The sequence below is a fragment of the Mustela lutreola genome, chromosome 4, assembly GCF_030435805.1.
Source record: "Mustela lutreola isolate mMusLut2 chromosome 4, mMusLut2.pri, whole genome shotgun sequence".
NCBI lineage: Eukaryota > Metazoa > Chordata > Mammalia > Carnivora > Mustelidae > Mustela > Mustela lutreola.
The window spans coordinates 151833066-151849660 of record NC_081293.1 but is presented as its reverse complement, the minus strand read 5'-3'; the positions used below and the strand labels follow the sequence as shown (position 1 = coordinate 151849660).

Genomic DNA, 16595 nt, shown 5'->3' with positions numbered 1-16595 from the left:
ATATCATTAATATATTTACAAGGAGATTTGATCCATTCAACTGACTTTATTTTCCTTCCTTTCTTCCTTTCTTTCCAGTGACTTCTCAGAGAGAAAGAGAATAGTCAGCTGCCAACCCTTTCTTTCCTCCAAAGAATAGGTTTTGGTTTTAAGAATTCCACTGAAAGCAGTGCGATAATTATTTTCCTATGTCCGCAAAGCCTTTCACCTCAAATGAACTCTTCCCCCATCCAGGGAGAATAGCACAGATTGGTAGCTTCTCTTTAACCAGCTTCCTTCCTGTTAAGCATCTGCCTTCAGCTCAGGTCATGAGCCCAGGGTCCTGGGATGGAGCCCCAAGTTGGAGTCCCTGCTCAGCCCGGGATCCTGCTTCTCCCTTTCCCTCTGCCCTTCCCCCTGCTCCTGCTCACTCTCTCTTTCTGTCTCTCCTCTCAAATAAAATTTTTAAAAAGTCTTAAAAAAAAAAAAGAATTTGTTTTTTGACCAGCTCTCTTTTTTAAAAAAATTATTTGAGAGAGAGCAAAAGCTGCATGAGTGGCAGAAGGAGAAGCAGACTCCCTGCTAAGCAGGGAGCCGGACACAGGGCTCAATCCCTGGGCTCCAAGATCTTGACCTGAAAGGCAGAGGCTTAACCAACTGCGCCACCCAGGCACCTCTGGACAGCTCTAAATAGCAATGTTTTGTTTCTTTTGTTCTGCTGATAGACATCTACCACCACCAACCCATAGGACCCGGGTGATGAAAGCAGTGTTAGCAAACTGAGTCCACGTTCTAGTCAAATGTTCTTGAAGCCTCCGCATGTGCCTGCTAGAGGATGAAAAAGATGTGGTCTCTGTCTTCAGGGAACTCACAGTCCACTGGGAAATGAAAACGTGTCTAGCCCCACATCCTCCGACGTTATGAAGTCACCTTGCCTTTAATATCTAAGTCAAAATGGCTTGTGCCCTCAGAGAGGACAGAAAGATTGTGCTCTCCCTAATGATATTCTGGAACCAATTTAAAACAATCATTTGTTCCTAATACACCAATAAATAAATAGTAGCAATGGAGAGTGTTTGGTACTGTAACAAGTGGAAGGAGGAAGTAAATAATAAGTTCTAACTGGAGATGTAAAAGAAGGCTTAAAGACTAGACAATGGTCAGATGAATGACTAGGAATTTGTCAAGTGGGGGAAGGGCACCCAAGCATCAGGCTTAACATATACACCAGAGAGAGGTATGAAAAGACAAAGACTACCTGGGACCTCCTGATGGTTTAGTATGACTCAAGCATTCTGTAAAAGAGAAGACTGAAAGGGGGCAAGGATGGTGTCCTACACCGAAGACAGCTTACTGTCAGCATTTGCTAAACCTAAAAGAAAGTCAGGGATACTGTCCTAAACAATCTAGGAGTATCCCAGACAGGGACAGCACTAAGGTCAGGCAGTTAAGGTATTTGTCTTGGTTATAAAATTTCAGGGGCCACCAAAGCCTCGGTCATCAGGATCACATTTTAACACAAAAGTTTAAATAAAGATAGGATCAGTGTTGAGTTTTCCTTCCTTTTACCTCAGGCTCTAATATGGCTCAGCAAGGCAGTTCTTTATCTAAAATTCTGGCATTTGTTCATAATGGATTTTTTGGGCACTGGTTTTGATTTTTTAAAAGATAGGGCACTAAAATATTATTTATCTTGATGACTGAAGGATTTTTGCAAGGGGGGGATTCTTTTAAAGTTTTTGCATCTGAGGTGAGTGCTTTACTCACTTCGTCCTAGTCCCAGTCCTGATTCCGGCCAAATTTTTATCTGTTACCTGGATCAAAGACCCTGCGTGTCACCCTGGCATAAGAACCCTAATTAGAAAGGATAAAATTCACAGCACGTGGTGGCTGATGGGATATGAAAATAAAAGGAAGGGAGGAGTCAAGAATTTCATCTTGGAGAAAATTATGCTCTTGGCAAATTTATAGATTACTGGGGATGATAAATTTGAAGAGAAATCAGGATCATATGATAAGATTTATAAAAGTAGATCAACAAAGGGCTCTGAGATATAGAGAAGCTATTCGCTTTCCCTTTGGAAAAAGAATTTGGAATCTAACATGTTAACAGCATCTGCATAAGTATGTGTCAGGAGCATACAGTCATCCACAATATAATATACTGAAGCTGGCAGAGCTGTTCTTTAACAGGAACAGAAGTGTTGGATATCTGGTTCTCCTCCCTCTGTTTGAAAGACAAGAACATCCCAAAAGCTGTCCATGGGGTCAGGAGTCAGGAGCAGGTGGAAGAAATGGAAAGACTTTCTTCTGCAGGGAACAGAGCCCCCCCCCCCCCCCCAGCTCGTCCTCTGCCCATCAACTGCAACTGAAATCAATTTTCCTAAAAGGAGACTTAAGGGGTGGCCACGGGCTCAGCTAAATGAAGGGAGAAGGGAGAGGTCAATCAGATTCTCATCAAAGAGCTCAACTAATCTATCTCATATTTGAATTACAGCCTCCCCTGAGCCTCCTTGGCAGGTACCAGCTATCATGCCAGTGTTTCATAATTGCAGGCCATTGAATAATTGGCACAGTTCACCTCTCTGGCAAGACTTGCCTGCCAGCTCTGTCCCCAGGAGCCTGCAAGGACCGGAGGCATCCTGGGGGGGTTGCTGCTCTCCGTCTCCCATCTCACACAACCCCCCCCCCCCGACTCCCCTCACTCCTGCGTCTTCAGCCTCCTCCTCTTTCTGGTTCCTTGCCTCCTGTGGAAAACATGCTGTCTCTCTCTCCCCCACTTCCAGCCACCCATCCAAGTTGGGCTACATGCTCCTTGGACAAGAGGCAGATGGCTGGAAGCAGAAAGGAAATATTTGTTCTGCTCAGATAAATACATAAATGGCAGCAAATGAATGTATAAATAAAACAATTCTTTCCTTGACCCTTTCGCCATCTATAGCCGCTCCCCTGTCTGTCCTTGTCTCATCTCCTAGCATTTGGTGCCTCCAAGTCGTTGGGTCAAACACTGGACCCGTTGTCTATCTCCACGTTGGTGAATGATCTCCCCAAACCACTCTGTCCCAGCCTCGCCATGCTACTTTGGTTGCAAGACTCAACATGCCTTTCTCCTCCTTGAGAACTTCATCTGTGCTGTTCTTCTACCCAGAACGTTCACCCTCTGCCTGCTGTCCATCGTGCCCACTTGCCTCCTGCTCAAGTGGGCACCATGGGCAGCAGGCAGAAGGTGAACGTTGTAGCTGGATTGTAGCTGAAATCTTAGATCCTTCAGGGAACATTTCCTGGCTCCTTAGCTCCTGGGGCCCCCTGCCTGCCCTTCTGTGCAGCACTGAACACATCTGTGTGCATTTGATCAACAGCTGGCTTCTGCTGGAGACAGCATGTTTCATGAGGGTAAACTGTGTCTGGCTTGTTGGCTGCTGCCTCCCTACCCAGTGCTGGCGTGGGAAGAGATGAACAGATATGTGTTGAATATTTGTTAAGACTCATCTTAGGGTTTAAAGTAGGCCTAAAAGAGATGATTTTTTTTTAATGATTTTATTTATTCATTTGAGACAGATACAGAGATAATAAGAGTGTTCATGAGCAGGGGGAAAGGCAGAGGAAGAAGCAGACTCTCCACTGAGCTAGGAGCCCAACGTGGGACTTGATCCCAGGACCCAGAGATCATGACCTGATCGAAGGCAGACGCTTAACCATCTGAGCCACTCAGGTAGGTGCCCCTAAGAGAGGTGATCTTATGTAGGGTTTTTTAAAAATTATTTTTGTTAACATATAATGTATTATATGTTTTTTTGCCCCAGGGGTACAGGTGTGTGAATCGTTAGGCTTACACAATTCACAGCACTCACCATAGCACATGCCGTCCCCAATGTTCGTAACCCAGCCACTCTATCCCTACCCTCCACCGCCCAGCAACCCTCAGTTTGTTTCCTGAGATTAAGAGTCTCTTACGATTTGTCTCCCTCCCGACCCCATCTTGTTTCATTTTATCCTTCCCTAGCCCCCAAAAATCCCCGCCCTGCCTCTCAAATTCCTCATATCAGGGAGATCATATGACAATTGCCTTTCTCTGATTCACTTTTTTCACTCAGTATAATACCCTCTAGTTCCATCCATATCGTTGCAAATGGCAAGATTTCATTTCTTTTGATCGCTGCATAGTATTCCATTGTGTGTGTGTGTGTGTGTGTGTGTGTGTGTGTGTGTACATCTTCTTCTTCTTCTTCTTTTTTAATACCACATCTTCTCTATCCATTCATCTGTTGATGGACATCTAGGTTCTTTCCATAGTTTGGCTATTGTGGACATTGATGCTATAAACATTTGGGTGCACATGCTCCTTTGGATCCCTACATTTGTATGTTTAGGGTAAAAACCCAGTAGTACGATTGTTGGGTTGTAGGGTAACTCTATTTTCAATTATGCAGGGTTTTTTTTTTTAAGATTTTATTTATTTATTTGACAGAGATCACAAGTAGGCAGAGAAGCAGGCAGAGAGAGAGAGGAGGTAGCAGGTTCCCCACCGAGCAGAGAGCCCGATGCAGGGCTTGATCCCAGGACCGCAGGATCATGACTCGAGCTAAAGGCAGAGGCTTTAACACACTGAGCCAACCAGATGACCCCAATTATGTAGGGTTTTTAACAAAGATTCTTAATTATTATTTATTTATTTATTTGAGAGAGAGACAGTGAGAGAGAACATGAGCGAGGAGAAGATCAGAGGGAGAAGCAGACTCCTCATGGAGCTGGGAGCCCGATGTGGGACTCGATCTCGGGACTCCAGGATCATGACCTGAGCCGAAGGCAGTCGTCCAACCAACTGAGCCACCCAGGCGCCCCCAGAGATTCTTAATTCTGATGTGTGAACATGTCCAGGGGGCATTTCTTTTCTCACAGTGATTGAGGGGTGCCTCTGCTAACTTAGTGGTCTGAGGCCAGACCTACCAGACATCCCTCAGTGCTCAGGACAGCTCCCTGGAGAAACATTTTGCAAAGATCTCTCTACCTGTGCAGGGGAAATGTGTGAAATATGGAGGAAGAAGAAGTGGAGGTTGAAATCAGAGTGACTCGTAGGAACACTATTGCGATCATTTCAAATCAGGAGCTGGCCAGGCAGCTGGGGAAGAAGCCTGCACTAACTTGGAAGGTGACAGGTTGAGAGGTAACTAAGAAATAGAAACAACAAACTCTGTGATCAGTGACATGAGTCCCACTTCAAGGAAAGAGAAGGGATGTAAACATGAAGGAAGGTAGACAGGTATAAATGTGAGACCTTGGGCAAGTTACCTAACCTCTTTGTGTCTAATTTCCTCATCTGTAAAACAAAGATAAAAATAATACATCACAGGGATGTGAAGATAGCAGGAACTGGGTTAATTCATATAAAGTGCATTGCCTGACATAGGGGAAGCACTAGGGAAGTATTTGACATTGTAGCTGTCGATGTATAGATAAATAGATATGTAGAAATATTAATAGATAAGTGGTGGGAAGGATACATGAGTGGATAAATGGAAGGATGGACAGACAGGTGGATGAATGGTTGGATGGATGGTAAAGAAATTGATAAATGAATTTTGAATGTGGAGGATGAAAGAGAGAGCATGATCCCTGCATTGTTTTTCCAGAAGCAGTTTTGAGCACAGATTTGAGCCATTCTACCAACAGTCTCTCCCTTCTTCCTTTATGTGCCACGACCAGGGTACCAAGGGGGCTTTGGTTTATGGAACAGAGTCATGACAAATGACAACTGACCCCGATGGGGCCACTGGAAGCATGCAGTAGGCAAGAGGCTGAATGACAGAAATGGGTCACAGATGTCCCCTGTCCTGGGCCATGTGCTATGTGAAGGAGCGAAGTCAGACAGTTCTTTGCCACTTTGGCTCAGGGTATCACAGCCTCACCATTCTCAGCTCTCGGGACGTTTTGTCACTCACCCGCTTTCTCTGTTCTGCTGTTTACAACATTCACCATCGAACAACACATCCAGTACATTACCTCAAAAGACATGGACCTGGGACTCAGAACACCTGTGCTCTAACATGGACAATAAAGCTAGTTTCTGGTCTTGAAACTAGTTGGTCATGTCACCTCTCTAGCTTCCGTTTGGGGATATGTAAAATAAATGGAGTGCACTAGAACGTGCCTAAAGTTTCTTATAGCTCTAACACGCATGCACCTGCAACCTGACTGGACCCTTCTCTCATTGTCCTTGTCCCTCAACTCAACACTCCTCTCTGTATCTTCACCATTTCCTTGGTGTGCAGTGCCCTCCTCTCCTTGTGCATCCACTAACCTCCTAGACAGGTGTCAAATGTCAGTGCTACCTTCCCTGTGAATCATTCCTTCACACCCTCCAGCTTAGATGCTTGCTCCTCTGTGTACCCAGCTACTGTGTAAAGCACCTGAATTACAGCAATATCCTCTGGGACTTGTCCACATGCCCCTCTTCCCCATAAGGTGGCATGCCTTTAATGCAGAAATTACATTTTGTATCACTCAGGGCTGGAGATCAGAGAAGAGAATCCACTCCAAACAGTTCAACCTGGAAAGGATTTACTGTAGCTATTATATGGCTTATGGAGTCATGCGGAGGGAAAAGTAAGCTCAAGATTAGGCTTTCAGGAACCACTCACAAAGCCACTCAGCAGATACAGAGCCCTTGCTACCTCTTCTGGTAACAGGAAATCTCCAGCTTCCCGACAGTACCATCTTTCTCTCTGCATCTATTTCATAGGCAAATTCTCAGAAAGAGCCCAAGAGTCTGTTAAGCCATCCCCATCCCTGTTTGGACAATGTTTTTTGTACCAGGGCCACCCCCTAAACTTCTGAGCGATCTGGAGATTGATGGCACTGGAGTCGGGAGCTGAGTGTGGTCCAAAGAACTGTAGCCAAAGGAAGTTCTGTTCATTGGACACAAACATGGTGGAAGGGTCTGCTGGGGAAGAGGGAATGGCCACTACGTTCCCTCTTTCCTTTGGCTGAGAGCAATTTTCCCTCTGCCAGTAGGCTTCTTAGTGATCTGTGACATGTCTGTCACCTGGCAGGGTATCAATTACATTTAAATCTGCTCTTACCTCTAGCAACCTTTTCAGCTTGTGTCTTATATAGAGCACCAACCACTCTCACAAAAATAGGCCAGGATCATAGAATCTGGGGCATCGGAAGAGGTTCAGGGGTCATAAAAATCCGGGAGTTACCAAATACTGCTTTGTAGCAGAAGGAGAAAAATCGGACATTGTATCTAGCTTTGTTTTATCTAAATGTATTCAATTTAAATACAAAATGGCCCGAGATTATCTTTGTCTTCCTATTTCTTTAGTGATAAATGGTATTTGTAGCTCATAGCTTTTTTCTGTTTGGGCTTTTCTTGGCAAAATAACAATGAGGATGTCGTTGTTAATCATCCCTCTGAGTTGCTTATTGATTTTTAATCTATTCTGATCACGTCCCTAGAGGTCTATACCCCCAGCTCCGCCATGACTTCTTTGTCCGTTTCATCCTTCATTCCTGATCATGTACCAGGATACAGACTTCAGGGTCTCAAGACACTGAACACGTACCCGGACGGGTGGTAGGACTTCAAGAGAGAGAGTCACACCTTCTTTGATTCTTTGTCACAGGCCCATCTCATGTCACATCACACAACTATTCTGACACTCTGCTGTTCTGAATAAGGCCCGGCTCACATGTGAGAAAGGAAGCTGTGTGTGTAGCTCATCTTGGTGTATTCTCTCTACTTCGGCCAAGGTTATTTCCCTCTTTCTCTTATCACTTAAAATATGTGTTCCACTTGTATCTATCCGAACTCCAGCTTTCTTTCTACCTGTATCTGTTACATTTCCAGGACTTCTCTTCCTCTAGTGCTTCTGATGATCTCATTTCTCTTAAATCCAAACTCACTCTTTATGATAAGGGACGGGAGTCTATGACCTCATCTATCTTTTGTTTGCAAGCAATTTGCTTATCAAAATACATGTTATTTCACTCAAGGCTGCTCTCCTGGGCCTGTAAGCCCTCGGAGCCACTTCCTTCACACCCACCCCCAGGGACACAGAGAGGTCTGCTCTGTGTCCCTGGGGGTGGGTGTACCCTGCAAGCTGAGCTCCTCAGACTCCTGTGTCTGCCATTTCCAGCTGGACTTGTTGGGTGGGAGGTGGGGCTAAGGGAAAGGGGGGAGCCTCAGGCTCTAGCACAAAGTGTTTCTCTTCTTGGTGGTCCCATCACTGCCCAACAGGTGCATCAAGCTCCCTGCTTCTATCAGGTGACCCTAGACCTTGGTCCTCTCCCCTATCTCCCCTCAGCCTAGGGAGCTCGAGAGGCTTCTTGATGATGATGCTCTGGGTCATCCCTGCCATAACCATTCAGAGAGATCTCTCTTTTCCAGGCTGGACCTCCGCTGATATAAGGATAAATTCTCAGAAGCAGGGGCACCTGAGTGGCTCAGTCCATTAGGCCTCTGCCTTTGCTCGGGTCATGATCTCAGGGTCCTGGGATTGAGCCCCACATTGGGCTCCCTGCAGCAGGGAGCCTGGTTCTCCCTCTGCCCCTCCCCCCTTCTCCAGATTGCGCTCTCTCACTCTCTTGCTCTATTTCAAATAAATGAATAAAATCTTTCAGAAAAATTCTCAGAAGCTGAATTATGAGGTCAAAACCAAGATTTTTAAAAGCAAAATTTAAAGACATTTCTTCCTGCTGTCTTTCTCTCCCGTAAGCCCTCCCCTCTACCTGTCGACCTCCATATGTAGCCAGGCCCTTCTCCTGTCACCCCATCTCTTTACATGTCTCAGCCTCTGGGCATTGGACTATCCCTCTGGTCACATGACACTTAAAAATTGATAAAACAAAGAGGTAAGGGGGAAAACCACCACTTCCTGGTGGTAATTGATATCTATGCTTTCAGAACATGCTCAGGCAAGTGGAAAGAATAAGCAATTATCTGGATCATTCAAGCAAACATTAACTCCCCTTTATCTGGCATGAGTGAGTGCTGAAAGAGAAGGAAAATTAGAATTAATTATTAACATCTTTAAAATCGCCAGAATCAGGTAGAGAGTAAATGAATTCACCACTTTTTTTTTCTTTTTTAAAGATTTGATTTATTTATTTGATGGGGAAAGAGGAAATATAAGCAGGGGGAGGGGCAGAGGGTGAAGGTAAAAGTAGGCTTCCCACTGAGCGGGGAGCCCGAGGTGGGCTTGATCCCAGGACCCTGAGCCACCCTGGCACCCCACCACTTCATTTTCTATGAGAGTCTCCTGAGGGAATGATGTCTGCTTGGCCGTTGCAACACCAGGTTTTTAACTTTGGTAGGAATCCACCAAGGAGTGAAGTGCCCTTTGCCATTTGTGGAACTGAGCCCGTTGGTGGCTTTGACTCCGCACTGCCGGGTAAGAGGGCTCGGGCACTGCCTCCCAGGCCGTAGAGATGGGTGCTGGGAAGCTGAGCCTGCTTCTTTGTATCGCATCAGCCTCGGCTCTCAGGAGAAACGAAGCCGTCACCCAAACTTGGGGAAATGTCTGACTTCGGGTTGTAATTTACCAATAAAAGCTATCAACTGTCTTTTTTTTTTGTTTTTTAAGATTTTATTTATTTGAGAGAGTGGGAGAGAGAGAATGAGCATGAGAAGTGGGAGGGTCAGGGGCGCCTGGGTGGCTCAGTGGGTTAAGGCCTCTGCCTTCGGCTCAGGTCATGATCCCAGGGTTCTGGGGTCAAGCCCTGCATCGGGCTCTCTGCTTGGCAGGGAGCCTGCTTCCCTTCCTCTTTCTCTCTGCATGCCTCTCTGCCTACATGTGATCTCTGTCTATCAAATAAATTAAAAAAAAAAAAAAAAGTGGGAGGGTCAGAGGGAGAAGCAGACTCCCTGCCGAGCAGGGAGCCCGATATGGGACTTGATCCTGGGACTCCAGGATCCTCACCTGAACCAAAGGCAGTCGCTTAACCAACTGAGCCACCCAGGCATCCCTATCAACTATCTTTTATAGGCTCCTGATTTATCTTCAGCTTTCTCAGGATTCGTGGCCCTTTAAAGACTCGGCTCACTTAGCAATACATCATAGCTATGAAAAATAGATTTTATAGCAAACCATTCTTTAAATGTAAAGGTAGAGAGGCAGTTGCAGGGGCAAGAGCCCTGATCTTGGAGTCTAGAGGTCTGAGTTTGAATTCTGGCCTTGCCACTAACTAGCTGAAGATTCGAAACCCCCCATTTAATCATGGTGAGTTTCTTACCTATGAAGAGCTGTGAACGTGAATACATTAAGGTCATTAAGAGTAACATACAGGTGCAAACTAATAAATAGATGAAATAACACACGTGTTAGGGTAACAAGGTCGGAGCCACCATTGACATTGGTGTATATATGAGGGATGGGGGACAGGATCTGAAGGCCATCACCAAAGGGACTCTCTGTTTGATGGTGTGCTTTCCCTATCAAACTATGAAAGAGCCTGGAGAGGCTTAGATGCGAGCATAGCCCGTGTCATCTGCCTCCTCCCTCATTTTCCAAGTGAGTTGCCAGCAGCTCTCCTCCCATAGGGCTGTAGGGGCAGGGCACCCTCAGCAAGCCAGAGCCTGTCTCGGCTGACAGGTAAGCTCGGGGGCAGGGAGCATGATAAATGCGAACCACCGTATGGAACGGAGCTGGAAAATAACATTATCCCAAGAGCAAAGTAGATGTCATTTGTCATTTAACATGTGGTACTACGGGAACAAGGCATTTTTACTGTCGTTGAAGCTTTGTTTTCCCAGCCAGAACACTCATTAGAAGAGAACATCTAGAAACAAATTTACCAGCTTGCGGTTTGGTTCTTATAAAAACCGGACTAGAGCAACCGGCCTCAGCCTGCCTCAGCCTCCTGCCTCCCTTCCGTCCCCTCGAATAGCCAGCAGACCTCCCCCTTCCCTCCGTGACGATGAGCCAAGAGTCACAGATGTCCCTCAGACAGCAGTTTCCTCCTTAATCTAGGAGGGTTTTTCCGAGTGGTTCTAGAATTATATCATCCACTGAGACCATGAAAATAGCATGGAAGTCAAAAACAGATTGGAGTTTAATGAACTGGTTAATGAAACAAGTATTTGTTGGGTGCCTTCCGTATGTCAAGTTCTCTTCTAGTCAGCATGCTGAAAATACGCCAGTGAACCAGAGTTGATCCTGACCCTCGAGGAGCTTATAGTCTGGTGGGGGCAGATAGATACCCATGGGACATAAATCATAATAAGACAGAAAAAGAGGTTGGAGAGTGACTGTTTCAGGTGAAGTTGTTAGGGAAGGTATCTCTGAAAGACATTTGAATCGAGACTTGAATGAGAGGAGGGAGAGGCTTACCTGTTCTGGGCAGGGGAGACAGATCCCACAAGGCAGGACACGATCTTGCTGTGTTTGTGGAATGGCACCCTCTCCCCAGCAAAGAGTGTGAGGGGGAGAGTGCATTGGAGAGTGTACCTCCGACCAGTGAGTAGCCTTAGAACTTCTCTCAACTAATTTAATCTCTAGGAACCCTATAGTCCTTGTAGTTATTAGTAATTCTGGTTACAGGGACACCCGGTGGTTCAGTTGGTTGAGCATCTGCCTTTGGCTTAGGTCAGGATCCTGAGCCCTGGGGTCGAGCCCCCGGTTGGGCTCTCTGCTCAGTAGGAAGCCTGCTTCTCCCTCTGCCTGCAGCAATCCCTATTTCTTCTCTCTCTCTCTCTCTCTCTTTCTTTCTGTCAAATAAATAAATAAAATTTTTAAAAAAGAAAGAAAGTACAGACAGGAAAGAACTAGAAGCAAGGCCTGGGAATAATAAAACACCATCACCCACAAAACCAGACTTGTTCTTGTCACTCACCTTGATTTCCCTCTTCGTGCCAGATTTCTTCTCTCTCTCCACAGCCAGGCTTTACCGGCTCCCTCTCCACATGGACCTTCCTGAGCCCTGGAGCTTACCCACTCAGCCCAAATGCTGGCTGTCTCCCTGTCCACTCCCTGGTCCTGTTTCACCCCTGACACCAGACTCAGCACTGCTCCAGAAACAGCCTGCTCTCTGGAAATCATGAGAGACTCAACCATGTTTAAGGTTCAAGGGAAGGACAAAACTGGGAGTACCCTGTGCACTGCCCGGCATGTTTTTCAAATCCTCCCTATGTTCTCGGACCTTCCGGGCAGCATGCCAATCAAGGGTTCTTCTCTTTTGTCCCTACATGTCATCCACTTTGTTCCACCCCACCTCCACCAGTCTTCTCCATCTCTCACCCTGTGCAAGCGGGAGCGCGAACTTTCTCCCAGCTTCCAGAGCTGACTGAAGTCTCAGCAGCACCCATCCACCCACGGCAGTCTTCCAACAGAGATCCTCCAGACACAGTACCCGCTCTCTGAGAGGGTGAATTGTCTTACGTTCCAATTCTGTCTCTGAATTGCAATTCCAAATTTCTGTGAAAGAATGTCTGATCGGCCCGCCTGTGTCATAGGCTCACAACTCTGGTCCAGTCAGCGTTGGCTGGGGAAGAAGTTCCCTTTGTGGACAGGGAATTTGACAGGACAATTCCTAGAGAACGCAGCGCTTCTTTGGAGACAGGTGAGCAGGTACACCAAATGTGTCTGTTACTGTCCTCACATGTAAAACGGAGACTGTGGCATATCCTTATCAGCTAAACAAAATAACATGTGATAGGGGGATAGGTGCATTCCGCCATCTCTTGCACTCAGTCAACGTGACTTGTTTCCTCTTTTCAAGAAACAAACCAACAAACACAAAAGATCTCTCCCTTGATTTTCCAGAATAATCTCAGCTTCAGTATGATGCCCGGTTATAGATTGTGCATATAAATTGCTCATCTGAAAAATATTAGTCATGCTAGGTATATTCAATGTGTACAAAATATATATATATGTGTATACACACACACACACATATACATATATTAGGCAGAAGTATCTAGATTTTGTCCCATCTCTCATGCCTTCTCCTCTCTTACTGGGTTTATTTTGGTGTTGTCTGATAAGATTGTGCCCCTTCCTCGTCTGCCCCTACTCCAAGGTTCTAAACTATATATCGCGGGCAATTCATTGGGAAGAACATAGAAGCAAGGGTGGCGATTGGCTTTGAAAAGGAGAAATTAAGGAGAGCCACAGGAAGAAAGGTGTTTGGCCAGATTTTTGAGAAGGGTAGGAAATGCAGAAGGCTTGGGAAAGAGCATTTGGAGAACTGTCACCACAGGCTATGATTTGGATCAGCTTTAATGGTATTTGAGAGATGCCAGTAAGATTGGAATTACTTCTAATTACTCTTGGCTGCTGGACTCAGACTGCAACTCCCTGTTGACACAGAGCCAGGTGGGTGCCTGGGATTTACTTGGTCTGCATATAGATAAAAGAATCCTTTTGTCCAGGAGATTGCCATATCTGGGGGACTCATGGCTTAAATGTTTAAATGAAGGTATGAAATGATTAAAACATAAAATAAGACAGTCTACCGAAATGTATGAACCTGAGTACAATCAAAGGTTTAAGCTCTATCCCAGGGAGGCAGAGGCAATCGTGAGTCACAAAATCTCCAACCAACTGCTGCTTTCTGGGCATGAAGAATATTTACAAAAATTATAGAGAGTCCTTTGACATTAAGACAAATAATCCATTCTGTGCAAAAAGCAAGCTTCCTCAAGGGAGTTTCCAAATAATAATTTTGCTTTTCCACGGTGCAAGCAGGAGTCTTTGTTGATGTGAAGGCAGCATGAGAACGCCTTCCAGATCGCTCATGCACCCTTTCACAAACCATCTTTGATGAAAAATTAAACAGAGACTAAAAGACTTCCTGCTTCATAGCTAATGAGCTATGTGAGGCAGGAACACATTCCGGAAACTTGAGTCACATTGAAATTTCGCATCTGAATTCCTTTAAAATAAAATAGGTGCTTTCTAAAATCTTGATTATAAAAATGATGTGTACTATGGAATACTAAGTGAGAAAGAATGAGGTAGCTATGTTGACATGCAAAAGTATTTATTATTTGGTGGTTTTTTTTTTTTTTTAAGAAACACTTTACAGAGCAGTATGTTAAAGGGATCATGGTGACACAGACAAACACTCAGGGAGGCCCAGCAGGTAATAGAAGTGTGAAGGGCCAGGTCCATGACAACAGATGCCACGCTGATGGGGTTGTAGAAAAGTACTATTTGGGTAGCTATACAACCTTTTAAATTATTGTGTGGGTCAAACCAAACACTGTACTGGGCGTATCCAGCTCCCCTAAGGCTATTTGTAAACAATAATTTAAAAAGCTAACTCTGCTATGTATATTCTCTTGTAGATGTGTGTGTGTGTGTGTGTTTATAAATACAAAATAAAATGCCTAGGAAGATACATATATAAATTTTTCTTGGGACATATCTTTGAGAAACCAAACTTGGGGAAGGGGGCTGGTGAGAGAATATGTTAAAGGAGACTTTTGATGTTTTGTTTTATCACTCTATTGTTTGACCTGTGCGATGGGGATGTATTATGCCTTACAGAAAATAAAAAGTAGAGGTGCCTGGCTGGCTCCGTTGGAAAAGCATGTGACCCTTGATCTTGGGGTCGTGAGTTTGAGTCCCACCCTGGGTATAGAGATTACTTAAATAAAGAAATATTTTAAGGGTACCTGGGTGGCTTAGTCAGTTAAGTGTCCAGCTCTTGGTTTTGGCTCAGGTCATGATCTCAGGATCCTGGGATTGAGCCCTGCACCAGGCTCTGCCATCTGAGGGGAGTCTGCTTGAAGTTCTCAGTCTCTTCTCTCCCTCTGCCCCTCCCCCAGCTCTGTGTCTCTTCTCCTTCAAAAATAAATAAATAAAATATTAAAAAAGAAGAGGCATTACAAAATAGAAATTAAAAAGTAATTCATAAAGATCATAATAGATATTTTGGGAAAAAAATGAATAGATGTGAAAAATCACTTATTATCTCATAAAGTCATTGTCTTTGTCTGCTTGGGACTGTCATAACAAAATACCAAAGCCTGGGGTAGCTTAAGCAGACATTTATTTCTCACAGTTCTAGAGGCCAGGAGCTTTCAAGATGCGGGTGCTAACATGGTCTGTTCTGGTGAGATCTCTCTTCTTGGCTTGTCCATAGCTGCTTTCTTACTGTATCCCTTTTTTATTTTATTTTTTTAAGATTTCTTATTTATTTGACAGAGACCCAGCCAGAGAGGGAACACAAGCAGGGGGAGTGAGAGAGGGAGAAGCAGGCCTCTCACCAAGCAGGGATCCCAATGCGGGGCTTGATCTTAGGACTCTGGGATCATGACAGAGCCAGAGGCAGATGCCTAACAACTGAGCCATCCAGGTGTCCCATTCTTACAGTATCTTCACATGACGGAGAGAAAGAGCTCTCACACCTCTTCCTCTTCTTTAAAGGGCGCTACTCATTTTGTGAGAGCCCCACCCTCATGACCTCATCTAAACCTAAGTACTTCCCAAAGGCCCCACCTCCAAACACCATCACAATAAGGATAGGGCTGTGGCACGTGAACATGCAGGTATGTGGGTAGGGGGACACAAGCAGGTGGGGGGACACAAGCGTTCAGCATACAACAATCATATTTTGGTATCATTCCTTCCAGTCTTTTCTTTTTGTTCCAAATATATTTAAAATAGTTGGGATTGTAGTGTATAGATAGTTTTAGACATAGTTTTATATCCTGTCATAAACCTTTTTCCTTGTCAGTTTTTAGCATGGATTATCACCTTAAGATAGTTTCATGTAGATGGAATTAATGGGTCAAAGAGCATAGACTTTAAAAAAATGTATGCATATTGTTAATGTGTTTTCCGGAAAGGTAGAATCAATTTACAGTTTTGCCAACAGTATATGAAAGTACTCATTTTCTGTTCCCTTGCCAACATTGAGAATTATCAATTAGAAATAATAAAGACTGCTATTTGATTGTTATTTTTAAATCTTTTACGGAAGCATAAAGATAGATACAGAAAAGTGTCTGATTATCACAAGGCAAGCACACCTGAGTACTGAGCATCCACAAGAAAGAGAATGTACTCTCCATCTTCAGAATCCCCCTGACGCCCCAACTCTGTTATTACTGTCACAAGAATAACTACCATTCTGACTTCTAACAACAATAGATTAGTCCCACTTTTTTTTTTTTTTTTTTTTTTTGGTGTAGGATTCTATTTTATAAACACAGTATATCACCATGTAGTTAACTATTCTGCTATTAATGAACGTCTGGTACTTTCTTGTTTGGGATTAAGAACACATTCTCTCCATTTCTTTTGGTGACTACACGTATGCATTTTTGAGAGGCCTGTCCCTGGAAGCAGAATTCCTGGACTATATGTTCTGCTTCAGTACATACTACAGAGAGCAATTTCCAGAATGGTTGTATCAATTTTGACTTCTACCAAGTGTGTTTAAGAGTACTAGCTTCTTCTAATTTTGGTTAATACTTAATATTATCAGTCTTTTTTCACCTTCGCTGCTTGGCTGGGCTGTGTAGTGATACATCATTGTGGCTTTAATTTGCATTTCTTGGTGATTCAGGAGGCAGAACAGCTTTTCAGTGTTTGGTGATCATTTGGAGTTGTCCTCTTTTGTAAATAGTCTGAGTATTTTGCCCATTTTTTTTTTTTTAAAGATTT

At 44.4% G+C, this 16595-nt stretch overlaps 2 long non-coding RNA genes across 7 annotated transcripts in view; one reads left to right on the top strand and one right to left on the bottom strand.

Moving 5' to 3' along the window:
* LOC131829518 (uncharacterized) overlaps nucleotides 1-9543 on the top strand; it is a 33225-nt gene extending 23682 nt beyond the window's left edge. For 5 of the 6 annotated variants that reach the window (XR_009352882.1, XR_009352883.1, XR_009352885.1 and 2 more), the window contains 2 exons: nucleotides 3538-3691; nucleotides 9295-9543. This is a non-coding gene — a long non-coding RNA (uncharacterized LOC131829518). The other variant, XR_009352886.1, reaches the window with a different exon arrangement.
* LOC131829519 (uncharacterized) overlaps nucleotides 1-11868 on the bottom strand; it is a 34202-nt gene extending 22334 nt beyond the window's left edge. The window contains exon 1 of the long non-coding RNA XR_009352888.1: nucleotides 11812-11868. This is a non-coding gene — a long non-coding RNA (uncharacterized LOC131829519). The remainder of the gene's footprint in view (nucleotides 1-11811) is intronic.
* Between the last annotated feature and the right edge of the window lie 4727 nt (nucleotides 11869-16595).